At 42.8% G+C, this 13,019-nt stretch overlaps 1 long non-coding RNA gene across 3 annotated transcripts in view; it reads right to left on the reverse strand.

The window, feature by feature from the left end:
• Positions 1 to 13,018, reverse strand: part of LOC137221645 (uncharacterized) — a 54,406-nt gene extending 41,388 nt beyond the window's left edge. Inside the window, exons 1-2 of one of the 3 annotated variants that reach the window (XR_010942093.1) lie at positions 12,612 to 12,882; positions 8,854 to 9,079 (exon numbers count right to left, since the gene is read on the reverse strand). This is a non-coding gene — a long non-coding RNA (uncharacterized lncRNA). Of the gene's footprint in view, positions 1 to 8,853; positions 9,080 to 12,611 lie in introns of all 3 variants that reach the window. The other 2 variants (XR_010942095.1, XR_010942092.1) reach the window with 2 other exon arrangements.
• Position 13,019: the final 1 nt, after the last annotated feature.

A 13,019-nucleotide genomic window follows, 5' to 3' on the forward strand; every position in this document is an offset into this window, starting at 1 on the left:
TTTGTGGCCTCAGCAACTAGCTCAGTGCCCCGACCTGGAGCTGAGCTCTGTGGAGGTGATAGCCAGGTCAAAGTCATTTTCTCCCATCTGGACCTGGGCATTTTTATCTCTCCTCTCACTCTGCTTGAACAGCAGTTACCTCTATGCTTATTTAGACCAAGTCAAACTTGCTCTGCTGAGGTGAATTACCTTACCACGAGATTATATATAACAGACTGCTGAATGGGTCATAAAAAAATTATGAGGATTTGAACTATCATCAGCCAGTGCCTCTGCATTGGCACAGAAACATCTGAAACCTGATTTTGAGAACCTGGAAACCATCTCTCTCCAACACTGCAAATTTAATCCCTTTTGTCAAATACTTTCATTCTGACTCCCCTCTGTGCTCCCTGTCCCTGCATAGCCCACTGTCTCACCCTCCCACTGTTTACTTCCCTGCTACTGTGTCCTCTGAAACCCCCCACTCCATTGTGAACAGACAGCTTTCCTCCATCAAGAATATCCCTGGGGCTTCCCTGGTGGCGCAGTGGTTGAGAATCTGCCTGCTAATGCAGGGGACACGGGTTTGAGCCCTGGGCTGGGAAGATCCCACATGCCGCGGAGCAACTAGGCCCGTGAGCCACAACTACTGAGCCTGCTCGTCTGGAGCCTGCGCTTCTCAACGAAAGGCCACGATAGTGAGAGGCCTGCGTACCGCGATGAAGAGTGGCCCCCGCTTGCCGCACCTAGAGAAAGCCCTCGCACAGAAACGAAGACCCAACACAGCCATAAATAAATAAATAAGTAAATAAATAAATAAGTGCCCCCCAAAAAAAGAATATCCCTGGTTGCTCTCTCCATGCCCTCGCTTTGACAGAGATCCAGCTTCCCCCCGAGCACTCCACTTCCTCATGGTCCTGTCTCTCAAAGGGAGGCTCTTTCTTTCCCACTTCCTATGAACTTCAAAGCCAGGTAAGGTCTCAGGATTTTCTTTGTTCCCCACCGTTAACTTCTTCACTTTCACATAGATAAAATGTCTCCTTTGAGGTTTATGCTGTGCCCTTCTGGTTGCTGTTACCAACAATCTGCCAGTTGTTTATCCACATTCTGTGAGTTCTCTGGAATCTGACCTGAGGTATTGATGACTTTTGTGCTCAGGGTGATGAGTAATCCTATACCACATCCTCATAGTACTTGACCTTTACCAGTTCTATAATCCCTCCCTGTCAAGGACACACCCTGGGCCCCGTCATCAGTCACAAGAACTCCACTTCATTCCAGAACCTTTTATTTTCCTCACAACCCTTTATCTCTGACCTTGACATCCTTTCCTTTCCCTTCCAGTTTATACCTCACAATCCCCTCGATTCACTCACACCACTACCCTAGTCCTTTTGTTTACCAATCTTGCAAAATCTAAGCCCAAGATAAGTCAAACCATTTTACTTTTCACTCTCAATCTGCTCCTGAATTAAGATAGAAGGGAAGGAGGATCATTGATGGATTGGAGGAACATGTGGGTTGGGAGAGTGACAAGTGGGGTGAAAGTCCAGCTGTGATTGAAAAGGTAAATTTGTAGAGACAACAATTCACATGGTTGTGTGATCTTCTCTAGTGTTGCAGGACAGGAGTGAAATGCACAGACAATTGGATTTTAGGATTTGCAGTACAGGTGAGCAGAATGACAAGACAATGGAGGAAATGAAATTGAAGCAAAGGACTGTAATATCTAGATTGAAGATGAAAGGGAATAAAAACATGACGACTTTTTCTTTTTTTTTTTGGCTGCGTTAGGTCTTCGTTGCTGTGTGCAGGCTTTCTCTTCACTCTCTGTGGAGAGCGGGGGCTACTCTTCGTTGCAGTGCACGGGCTTCTCATTGTGGTGGCTTCTCTGGTTGCAGAGCACGGGCTCTAGGCATGTGCACTTCAGTAGTTGCAGCACGCGGGCTCAGTAGTTGTGGTGCACGGGCTTAGTTGCTCTGCGGCATGTGGGATCTTCCCGGACCAGGGATCGAACCCGTGTCCCCTTCACTGGTAGGCGGATTCTTAACCACTGTGCCACCAGGGAAGTCCCCAAAACATGACAACTTCTGTTGATTCTAGTATGCCATGTCCATCAACCTTCTTTCCCTTTTTTTGGTGTATGAGAACCTGGCACAGTGTTAAGATTCAGAGTGTTCAAAAGAAGAAACTGGCAGATCAGCCTACCTAATGTGGTAGGATCAGTACCATCTTTCTTGGACAATTCACCGCCAACAAAGACGTGACCATGGTGATATGAAACCTAAGGAGACTGAATGTAGTCAGTTGGTAAGGGCCGAGGGCTAGATTTCATTTTTCAGAGTAATGAGATTAATAATTAATAGTGTAGACCACTATTGAGGCAGACCAACCAGAGTTTTAATTTGGCCCTGCCACATACTTACTATAATCACTGGGTAAATTACTTACTTCGGTTTCCTTATCTGTAAGGCGAGGACAATAAGAATATCTTATACAGCTGTTGTGAGGACTAAATGATGTCTTGGGCTATTGTTAGTATTATTATTGTAGTAATACAATGGCAGAGAGGGTGATACTTTCCCAGGAATTTCTCTCTTTTTTTTTTTTTTTTTTTTTGTGGTACGCGGGCCTCTCACTGTGGTGGCCTCTCCCGTTGCAGAGCACAGGCTCCGGACGCGCAGGCTCAGCGGCCATGGCTCACAGGCCCAGCCGCTCTGCGGCATGTGGGATCTTCCCGGACCGGGGCACGAACCCGCGTCCCCCGCATCTGCAGGCGGACTCCCAACCACTGCGCCACCAGGGAAGCCCAGGAATTTCTAATTTCTAACCTGGCATCTAGCTCAGAAGATTAAGATCTTCAATAACTTATATTACCCAAATTTAACTCAGTCAAAACCTTCTGATATTTTCCTATGGCATCTTACTCCAGTATGACTGTATCCCATAAGGAGACCTATGTGTTCCTATGCATCTTCTCTCTTGGTTGATCTCATCCAGACCTGTGGTTACGAATACCATCTACATGTGGATAACTCTCTAATTTATATCTCATTCTGACCTCTGCTATGATCTTCAGACTCATATGTCCAACTGTCTCCAAAATTATATTTAAATTTAGGTCTAAAATATTAATATATTTAAATATCAGTTTATTTTTATATTTAAAATAAAACTCGTTTGCACAGGCAACAACAACAAAAGAATAGATAAAACTGAACTACATCAGAACTAAAAACTTCTGTACATAAAAGGATCCAATCAACAGAGTAAAAAAAGGCAACCTATGGAATGGGAGAAAATATTTGGAAACCATATATATTTATATTTTTTAATATCTTATTGGAGTATAATTGCTTTACATTCTTGTGTTAGTTGCTGCTGTATAACGAAGTATATCAGCTATACATATACATATATCCCCATATCCCCTCCTTCTTGCGTCTCCCTCTCACCCTCCCTATCCCATCCCTCTAGGTGGTCACAAACCACCTAGCTGATCTCCCTGTGCTATGCGGCTGCTTCCCACTAGCTATCTATTTTACATTTGGTATTGTATATGTCAATGCCACTCTCTCACTTCGTCTTAGCTTACCCTGTGTCCTCAAGTCCATTCTCTACGTCTGCGTCTTTATTCCTGTCCTGCCCCTAGGTTCATCAGAACCTTTTTTTTTTCTTAGATTCCATATGTGTTAGCATATGGTATTTGTTTTTCTCTTTCTGACTTACTTCACTCTGTATAACAGACTCTAGGTCCATCCAACTCACTACAAAAACTCAATTTCATTTCTTTTTATGGCTGAGTAATATTCCATTGTATTCATGTGCCACATCTTCTTTATCCATTCATCTGTTGACGGACACTTAAGTTGCTTCCATGTCCTGCCTATTGTAAATAGTGTTGCAATGAACATTGTGGTCCATGACTCTTTTTGTTTTTTTAATTATTTTTATTTTTGGCTGCCTTGGGTCTTCATTGCTGCGCGCAGACCTCTCTCTAGTTGCGGCGAGTGGGGGCTACTCTTCGCTGTGGTTCCCGGGCTTCTCATTGGGTGGCTTCCTTTGTTGCAGGGCACGGGCTCCAGGCGTATGGGCCTCAGCAGTTGTGGCACTCAGGCTCAGTAGTTGTGGCTCACGGGCTCTAGAGTGTAGGCTCAGTAGTTGTGGGCCTCAGCAGTTGCGGCACTCAGGCTCAGTAGTTGTGGCTCACGGGCTCTAGAGTGTAGGCTCAGTAGTTGTGGCGCATGGGCCTAGTTCTTCCGCGGCATGTGGGATCCTCCCGGACCAGGGCTTGAACCCGTGTCCCCTGCACTGGCATGCGGACTCCCAACCACTGCACCACCAGGGAAGTCCCTCTTTTTGAATTATGGTTTTCTTGGGGTATATGCCCAGTAGTGGGATTGCTGGGTCATGTGGTAGTTCTATTTTTAGTTTTTTAAGGAACCTCCATACTGTTCTCCATAGTGGCTGTAACAATTTACATTCCTACCAACAGTGCAACAGAGTTCCCTTTTCCCCACACCCTCTCCAGCATTTATTGTTTGTAAATTTTTTGATAATGGCCAGTCTGACCAGTGTGAGGTGATACCTCATTGTAGTTTTGATTTGCATTTCTCTAATGGTTAGTGATGTTGAGCATCTGTTCATGTGTTTGTTGGCAATCTGTATATATTCTCTGGAGAAATGTCTATTTAGGTCTTCTGCCCATTTTTGGATTGGTTTGTTTGGTTTTTTTGATATTGAGCTGCATAAGCTGTTTGTATATTTTGGATATTAACCCTTGGTCAGTAGCTTCGTTTGCAAATATTTTCTCCCATTCTGAGGGTTGTCTTTTTTATCTTGTTTAAGGGAAACTGTATATCTTATAAGGGGTTAATATCCAGAACATAAAAAGAACTCCTACAACACAACAACAAAAAAAATGAAAAACCCAATTAAAATGGGCAAAGGACTTGAATAGACATTTCTTCAAAGAAAATATACAAATGACTGATAAGCACATGAAAGGGTGCTCAACAACACTAATCATCAGAGAAATACAAATCAAAATCGCAATGAGATATCACCTCACACCTTATTAGGATAGCTACTATAAAAAAGAGAAAATAACAAGTGTCAGGGAGGACGTGGAAAAATTGGGACCTTTGTGCACTGTTGGTGGAAATGTAAAATGGTGCAGTCCCTATGGAAAACAGCATGGCAGTTCCCCCAAAAATTAAAAATAGAATTACCATATAATCCAGAAATTCCATTTCTGGGTATATACTCAAAGACTTGAAAGCATGGACTTGAAGAGATATTTATACACCTATGTTCACATTATTCACAATAGCCAAAAGATGGAAGCAACCCAAGTGTCCATTGACAGATGAATGGAAAAACAAACTGTGGAATACTACTCATACATACAGTGGAATATGATTCAGCCTTAAAAAGGAAGAAAATTAGGGCTTCCCTGGTGGCGCAGTGGTTGAGAGTCCGCCTGCTGATGCAGGGGACACGGGTTCGTGCCCCGGTCAGGGAAGATCCCACATGCCGCAGAGCGGATAGGCCCGTGAGCCATGGCCTCTGAGCCTGCGTGTCCAGAGCTTGTGCTCCGCAGCGGGAGAGGCCATGACAGGCCCGTGTACCGCTAGAAAAAAAAAAAAAAAAAAAAAAAGGAAGAAAATTCTTTCACATGCCATAGCACAGATGAACCTTGAGGACATTATGCTTACTGAAATAAGCAGTCACAAAAGGACAAATACTGTATGATTCTATTTATATGAGGCACGTAAAACAGTCAAATTCATAGAGACAGAAAGTACAAGGGTGGTTGCTAGGGGCTGGGGGGAGTGAGGAGTGCGCAGTTATTGTTTAATGAACACAGAGTTTCAATTTTGCAAGATGAAAAGAGTTCTAGAAATGGATAATGGTGATAGTTGTAAAACAATGTGAACACACTTAATGCCACTGAACCATACACTTAAAAAGAGGACGATAAATTTTATGTGTATTTTACCATGATAAAAAATGTTTTAATTAAAATAAAGCAAAACTCTTAATTTCCTAAACCCCCTATCCCACCCAATTTCCTCATTCCAAAAACTGGCACCAAATTGCTTAAGCCAAAAATCCAGGAGTCACCCTTAATTTCTTCTCTCATGCCCATATCCAATAATAAGTCATGTTACCTTTTGCTTGCAAAATGTATTCTGAATTCATCCATGTATCTCTTCCACAGATACCACTCTACTTCAGGCCATCCAAGGCTCTTGCCTGGGATGCTGCAATAGCTTCCTAACAAGTTGACCTGTTTTCATGCTTGTCCTCTACAGTCAATTATCTATACAGAGGCAGAGCACTCTTTTAATGATAGAAATCACACCTTATCCTTTCTCTGCTTAAAAATGCTCTGATGGTTTCTCATTGCACCAAGTATGAAATTCAAACTCCTTGCCACTGTCTACAAGGCACTAGATGATCTGGCCACTTGCCAACATCTCTGACCTTATGTCCCACCACTACTCACTTTGACCACTATGTTCCAGTCACGCTGGTCTTCTCTCTGTTGTTCCAACACCCCAAGCGCATGCCCTCACTTCACAGCCTTTGCACTTGCTGCTCCTCTGCTTGGAACACTGTCTTCCCAATTCCTCACATGATAGTTTCCTTCTCACCCTTGTGTCTCAGCTCAGATATCACCTTCTCAGAAAAATATTCACTCACCAGTCTAAAGTAGCCACCCACTGACAGTCACTCTTTACACCATCATGCTCTTTTATCTCTACTTGTCACTTAACCACTATTTGAAATTCTTATTTATCTTCACAAGTTTATTGTCAGTAGCACCATCCCACAACTAAAATGTGAACTCCGTGAGAACAGAAATCTTGTTTCTTTTCTCAATTCCCAGAACAGGGTTGGGCACATAACAACCTTTTCAAATATTTGCTGAATGAACGAAGAAGTAAATAACATTAATGAACACATTTTCCTTCTGTGTCACATACATACATAAAAGCCTTTGGGGAAAACTTGTATTTCTAACATTAGCTGTCTCCAATGTCTTTTCCATCTATTCTAGAATGTGATAACCAGCCTTTAAAATAGAAGCAGCCTATTTCACATCTCACTTTATGTAGGTATACCTGAAGGGAACAAGTTTACATTCCTACCCCCACTCAAGTTTGTGGCAGTGAGTAATTATTTATATGGGATTTTAAAACTCGCATGTGTCTCTTGAAGCCAAATTGTGGGTTTTCACATTGGAAATTATACTCATTCAAAGGAAAAGTCTGGACATCTAAGTCCTTAAAAAATTGTTCAAAGTATTTGATTATATAATTTTCTAGTCTGCAGAATATTTCAAGGCCCATTCTCTTCATGATTAGTTACCTATCTGTCCAGGCCAAAATAGACTAGCATTAAAATGTAGAATCATAATAACAGTACAAATGTGATTTCTCTGGCCCTTCTGTTTGTGCAACTCCAATCTCCTTCAAAGTCAAACCTCCAACCACAGTTGGGCTCATGAACAAAGACTTTTATCTTTTTTTTTTTTTTTTCTGAGATGTATCTGTAGTGGACCCCTGGAGAACAGCACAAAAGTGCTGCATACCCACTGACACCTGAAGTCCTGCTATGCCAAGCTCAGATGCAGCTGCTCTACTGTAACCAAAATGCTGATATGCATAGGTAATGACATGCCACTTGGGATGTTGTCTGATGAGGTGGATAGAATCCTGTTCCTTCACTCTTGGGTCACACTCGGATGTTATGAGACCAACGCAAACAATGTCTCATAGAGATCTTGGCAAAAATAGCTATTTCAGATTTTACTCAAGGTCCCTTTTCTATAAAATCCATACACGACCTGTGGGGTCAACAGCAGAGGCTGGACAGACCCTCTGAATCCTCCTCCATTCTGATGCAGAAGCTCTAATACTGGACTAAGCCTGGACTCTCTATGCTTTTTTTTCTCAAAGGAGTTCTTTCTTTGGAGGCTTCCTCTTCCTCAGGCAAGTAAGTACTGACTACTTCATCCCACACAACCTACAGACACGTCCAAAGGTGCTTCTTTAGAGTCAGTAATCAAAATAAAACTATTAATTATGGCTAATACTTATTTCACACTTAATGTGTCCTAGGCACTGAGCTAAGCACTATCATCTGGGAATTTGAGGCTTGGAAAGCTTTAAAAACTGGCCAAGGGACTTCCCTGGTGGTCCAGTGGTAAAGAATATGCCTTACAATGCAGGGGACGCGGGTTCAATCCCTGGTCAGGGAACTAAGATCCCACATGCCGTGGGGCCACTAAGCCCACGTACCATAACTACTGAGCTCGCGCGCCCCAACGAGAGAGCCCACATGCCGCAAATTACAGCGCCCACGCGCTCTGGAGCCCACGTGCCACAACCAGAGAGAGAAAACCCACACGCCACAACTAGAGAGAAGCCTGTGCGCTGCAAGGAAGAGCACACGCACCGCAACAAAAGATCCCGCATGCCTCAATGAAGATCCCGCGTGCCGCAACTAAGACCCAACACAGCCAAAAAATAAATTAAATAAATAAAAACTTGCCAAGCTAGGACTTGAAGGAGTCAGCAATTGAATACTGATCTTTATACAGAGGTTATGCTACACTATGCTGTCTCATACACTATGCTGTCTCTTGTCAGAGAAATAAATTAAAAATTCTGTTGAATAGAAGGTAAAACAAATCAAGGAGTTACAGATGTTTATTCTTCTGTATTTTAATTCAACATATTGTTCAATAATCTGTGCATTAGTTATATATTGCTGCATAACAAAGTACCCCAAAATGTAGCAGCTTAAGACAATGAACATTTATCTCTCACAATTGATAAAGTTCAGGAATCTGGGAGCTACCTTAGCTGGGTGGTTCTGGTTCACGGTTTCTCATGAGTTTGCAGTCAAGCTATTGGCTAGGTCTTCAGTCATCTAAACACTCAACTAATGCTGAAGTTGTCGCTCACAAGCTCACTCACATCCGGTCAGAGCACCTCAGCTCCTTATTGGCTGTTGGCAGAAGTCTTCATTCTTTGCCATCACCTGGGACACTCAAAGGGCTGCTTACAACATGGCAGGCAGATTGCTTCTCCCAAAGAAAGAGATAGAGAGAGAGAGAGAGGGAGGGAAAACATCTAAGAGGGAAGTCACTTTGTAATGTAATCACTGAAGTGAAGAAACATCACTTGTGCTATATGCTGTTGGTCACACAGACCAATCCTGGTATGAAGTGGGGGGAGCCTACACAAGGATATGAATACTGTCAACCAAAAAAAAAAAAAAAGCAGGAGGCTGTAAGTAAGAAAAGAGTTTACTTGGGGTCTTAAGAATTGCAATTTGGGGGACTTCCCTGGTGGTCCAGTGGTTAAGACTTCACCTTCCAATGCATGGGGTGCAGGTTCAACCCCTGGTTGGGGAGCTAAGATCCCACATCCAAAAAACCAAAACAGAAAACAGAAGCAATACTGTAACAAATTCAAAAAAGACTTTTTAAAAATGGTCCACATAAAAAAATATATTTAAAAAATAAAAATAAATTTAAAAAAAAAGAATTGCAATTTGGGAGACACAGATTAGGGTAACCCTGAAGGCGTGTTCGTTCCATGGAAGAGAAAGAGTCAGGGGCTTATACAGACAAAAAGCCACGGAGGTTGTTAAAAGTTGCCTGGCAAGAATTATAATTGACTCTGATGCATGTCAGAAAATAATTGTCCTTAAGGAATCATGAGTTGTTTTAGGGTAGGAGTCTGATAAGTAGATAGACTATCACAAGTTAATTTAGGGTAAGGGTCCCAGTAATTAGCTTGAGTTTCTGGTAGGTGTTCTGGATGTCTGCATCAGGTCAAAACGTCAGATTTCATCCAGACTGAGATGTCCATAAATCACACTTCTTTAATGGCCTCTGCCTCCATTTTATAAAGCTCTCTTAGCAATACTGACTCCATTTTGATTTTTGTTACATAATACCAGGATTCAAGGATCATAGGGTGCTGGCTTGGAGAACAACTACCACATCTGCTAACATTTTAATTCCTTTAATCTAGGGTTCTAACACTGAATCTGCTATCTACCATATAAATCAGTTTTATTTTCTCTTATTTATAAAATAGGAACATCCCAATTCAGAATTTTGAGGGTTAAAGGGCCTCAGGTAACTGATTCTCTCAGATTCTGAGTTCAATCTCTCTTTTAAAAGATGCAATTCAGGGCTTTCCTGGTGGCGCAGTGGTTAAGAATCCACCTGCCAATGCAGGGGACACGGGTTCGATCCCTGGTCCGGGAAGATCCCACATGCCGCGGAACAACTAAGCCCATGTGCCACAACTACTGAGCCTGCGCTCTAGAGCCTGCGAGCCACAACTACTGAGCCCAAGTGCTGCAACTACTGAAGCCTGCGTGCCTAGAGTCCATGCTCCACAAAAAGAGAAGCCACCTCAATGAGAAGCCCGTGCACCGCAAGGAAGACTAGCCCCCACTCCCTACGACTAGAGAAGGCCCACAGGCAGCAACGAAGACCCAACACAGCCAAAAATAAATAAATAATTTAGAAAATAGTAATAATAAATAAATAAATAAAAGATGCAGTTCAAATAACATTCAAAGAGTAATCCCTGCCCCACCAAGGATTGGAAGGCCCTGAGTTGCTCCTGGCTTTGTGCATGTGGACAAGCCATTTATGAGAAATGGTTTGTTTTCTTTTCAGGATCTGCAGCTTCTTTGGTAGCCTGGTGAATTGTTCCCAAACCCTTTCAGGACTGTTTTCTGATGCCCAACTGATATTTCTTAAAATAAGACTTTTTCACCTTGTTTGGTCTGGACACAGGTCAGCATTTTTCTCATAGAAGCTTTCGTTTACTTTGAAATATTAAAACAATTTTGAGAGTTGATACGAGAAAAAAAGTTTATGTTCAAGAAGCTCGGTTTTCCTTTTCTGTTAGTTCCAGTAAAGGACTGTTACTTGAGATAAGATGTTAGAAAGGATTAAGTACATTTAATCCTAGCCGGGTGTCTTTAAGAGGCAGGAATATTGGATAGTAAGTATAAAGGAAATGACTAAGACCTGTGTTAAGAATTTTAGCCTAATTTTTAAAAAACATCTACTGTGGACTTCCCAGGTGGCACAATCGTTAAGAATCTGCCTGCCAATACAGGGGACACAGGTTTGAGCCCTGGTCCAGGAAGATCCCACATGCCACAGAGCAACTAAATCTGTATGCCACAACTACTGAGCCTGCACTCTAGAGCCCAGGCTCCACAACAAGAGAAGCCACCGCAATGAGAAGCCCGCGCACTGCAACAAAGAGTAGCCCCCGCTCACCGCAACTAGAGAAAGCCCACAGGCAGCAATGAAGACCCAACACAGCCAAAAATAAAAATAAAATAAATAAATTTATAAAAAAAGAAATCTGTGCTTTATGGAAATGATTATTTCTTTGTGTAAAACATGCTGGCAAGGTTAGCTTCCCCCTCTCTTTTTATTTTCAGTGTAGAATACAATCACTATTAAATAGTTTATCCAACAGATTACATTTAAAAGTGTGCACTTAGTTCTCTTTCGATCACTAAGCCATTATTATTATAAAAAGGAAAATGCTCCAATGTTAAATTTAGCAACCCTAGTTCTAAAAGGCCTTAGAACAGTGTTGTGCAATAAGATAGCCCACAAGCTACATGTGGCTACTGAGCTCTTAAAGTGTAGCTAACACAAAGAGAAATGTGTTATAAAATGCACACTGGATTCTTAAGATTTAGTATGAAAATTTAAAAAATATAAGATCTTATTTATGTAAGAATGTAAAATATTTCAATAAATTCTATATTGATTACGTTATGAAATAATGTTATGGATATATTGGATTAAATATATTATTAATTTTACCCATTTCTTTTGACTTTATTATGTAAGGTTGCCCTACACAATACATCTGAATTTCATATGTCCCTGCGCATATTTTATTAGTATAAAATTATTTGTTGTTTGGGAGTTCTGGGTGGCCTGATGGTTAGGATTCCCGGCTTTCACTGGCGTGGGCGGGGTTCAATCCCTGGTGGGAGAACTGAGACGCCGGAAGTCACATGGCGAGGCCAAAAAAAAAAATTCGTTGTTTATCAGAAATTCAAATTTTAAATGGGTGTCCTATACTTTTATGTGCTAAATCTGGTAACTTTATTAATATGACTACTAGAAAATTTTAAATTACAAATGTAGCTATTTATTCTATGGGACAGTGAAGCTTTAGAATCACCTAGTTGCTTTTTTGAATTACCCTTCAACTCTTAACTCTGTACAGAAATAACTAACCTGAGGGGAACATTTAATCCTAGGCTGGGATCGTCAATAATCTCGAAGTTAAAATTTACATTTGTTTGAAGTTAAAGGACAACAAAAGGGCTTGTTACAGACCAAAATATGTAAAGGGCATTTGGATTCGAATTAAGTCCTTGCTCCCAGGCTCTCCATTGGGGTAGTTAACGGTTCCGGTTTCAAGATAATCCTGGTCACTCTTACAAAAATGGGCGGTGTCAAGGGCAGTAAACTAGCAACGAGACCTTGGGCCAGTCACAGTGCCCCTTTTGGCTTCGGTAAGGGGTGAGGGGCGATGCAGTATTTTTAATACCTGAGCCTAGCTTCCGGCTCGCCCGGGCTCCGCGCTGGGCCAGCGAGCTCGGCCTCAAACGCCGCCGAGGTCACGAGTCTCGCGGCCTTCCTCAGCCCAGCCAGGGCTCCTTCGGATGTAAACTCAAGGATAGGCCCACCGAGGCCCGCCGAGGCCGACTCCACGCGGGAGCAGAGACCGGGTCCGAGCCCCAGGTGCCCGCGGCGGCCCGGGCCCGCCCACCCCTGTCACGCGCGGCCCAGCTCCGCCCCCGTCCGCGCCGCACCACCAGCGGCCTGGGCGGGCTTAGAGGCTCAGGCCCAGAGCCCGCCCCGGCCTTGCGCACTATGTAAGGCCGGTCGCTTCGGCGGGGCTGCAGCGGCGGCGCCAGGAGTTTGCGATCTCGTTCAATCGGCGGGCCGTTCACTG

The sequence above is a fragment of the Pseudorca crassidens genome, chromosome 3, assembly GCF_039906515.1.
Source record: "Pseudorca crassidens isolate mPseCra1 chromosome 3, mPseCra1.hap1, whole genome shotgun sequence".
Taxonomy (NCBI): Eukaryota; Metazoa; Chordata; class Mammalia; order Artiodactyla; family Delphinidae; genus Pseudorca; species Pseudorca crassidens.